This window comes from Lathyrus oleraceus, chromosome 3, assembly GCF_024323335.1.
Source record: "Lathyrus oleraceus cultivar Zhongwan6 chromosome 3, CAAS_Psat_ZW6_1.0, whole genome shotgun sequence".
NCBI classification, from domain to species: Eukaryota; Viridiplantae; Streptophyta; class Magnoliopsida; order Fabales; family Fabaceae; genus Lathyrus; species Lathyrus oleraceus.
The window spans coordinates 309261221-309262468 of record NC_066581.1 but is presented as its reverse complement, the minus strand read 5'-3'; the positions used below and the strand labels follow the sequence as shown (position 1 = coordinate 309262468).

At 38.5% G+C, this 1248-nt stretch overlaps 1 non-coding gene across 1 annotated transcript; it reads left to right on the top strand.

The window, feature by feature from the left end:
• The first annotated feature begins 203 nt into the window (after positions 1 to 203).
• Positions 204 to 311, top strand: LOC127132925 (small nucleolar RNA R71). Its single transcript, XR_007806929.1, has one exon. It is a non-coding gene; the product is annotated as a small nucleolar RNA R71 (small nucleolar RNA).
• The last annotated feature ends 937 nt before the right edge of the window (positions 312 to 1248 follow it).

Genomic DNA, 1248 nt, shown 5'->3' with positions numbered 1-1248 from the left:
ACATACCAAATTTGGTTTGGGATTTTTCAATAGGGGTTCACTCTCTCCCTCACTGATAATGGTTTTTGGGCCATGTTTTCAATAAGATTATAGGCTTCGGTGAAAGGCTTGTCCATTAGGGCTCCTCCAGTGGCAACATCGACTGTCATCCTCGTGTTATAGAGGAAACCATATAAAAAGTGTGAATAACTAGCCACTTCTCTAAGTCGTGATGTTGGCATAGTCTCATCATATCTTTGTACCTTTCCCAAGCGTCAAAGAGAGATTCTCCATCAGCTTGTCTGAAACAAGTGATTTGATTTCTTAAAACTGTCGTTTTAGACGACAGAAAATATCGATTCAAGGAAAACCTTCTTGAGATTATCCCATGTCGTAATGGAATTAGCTGGGAGAGACAGTAGCCAAGCTCTGGCTCTATCCCTGAGGGAAAAAGGAAAAGGACGTAATCGAATGGCTTCGGGGTTGATGTCATTTCTCTTGTACGTGTCGCCATACTGAAGAAACACTGAAAGATGTAGATTTGGATCCTCCGTAGGGCTTCTAGAGAACTAGTTTTGTTGCACGATTTGCAGCCGATAGGGTGTGAGTTTGAAGTTGTTAGCTTGCACATTAGGGGGGAGAAATGCTCGAATAATGTTCGTCCTGGGATAGGACGACATAGTCCTTAAGAGGACACTCGTTGTTCGCAACCATAGGGATGGTAAATTGGATGTGAAGTTGTACTATTTGGCGTCTTAGGTGAATAAAACTCTTGACTTCGTCAATTGGTTGTTCTAACTCATCCTTGGTTGAGCGAGTACTTAACATACAACCGAAAGAGGGGAAAAATAATTAAAAAAATATCTTAGTCTATACGGCGCAACAACGAAATCACGATATTGACTTTTGGGTCCCTGACAACAGCGTCCAAAACTTGATAGGTCCGTAAGTGCACAAAAATATCGTAGTAATATAAAAGATTATCGATCCTAGAGAGACCAAATATCAACGTACCATTATCTACTGTTGCTATGTAAATTTAAAGTGATGATTAATATTTTTTGAATGCAAAAGAGTTAAACTAAGATAGTCTATGGAATTAATATAAAAAACAGAGACCGGAATGTGGCTTGCATCGATCAACGGTACTCGTAAAAGCGTTGTATTAATTAATTAAATTGAAACCAAGTTTTAGCTTAAAATCTATACTGCCGTTTTCACGTGTTCAACGTGTTAAAGTGCAAAACTTTTGTTTTTGAAAATTAATTA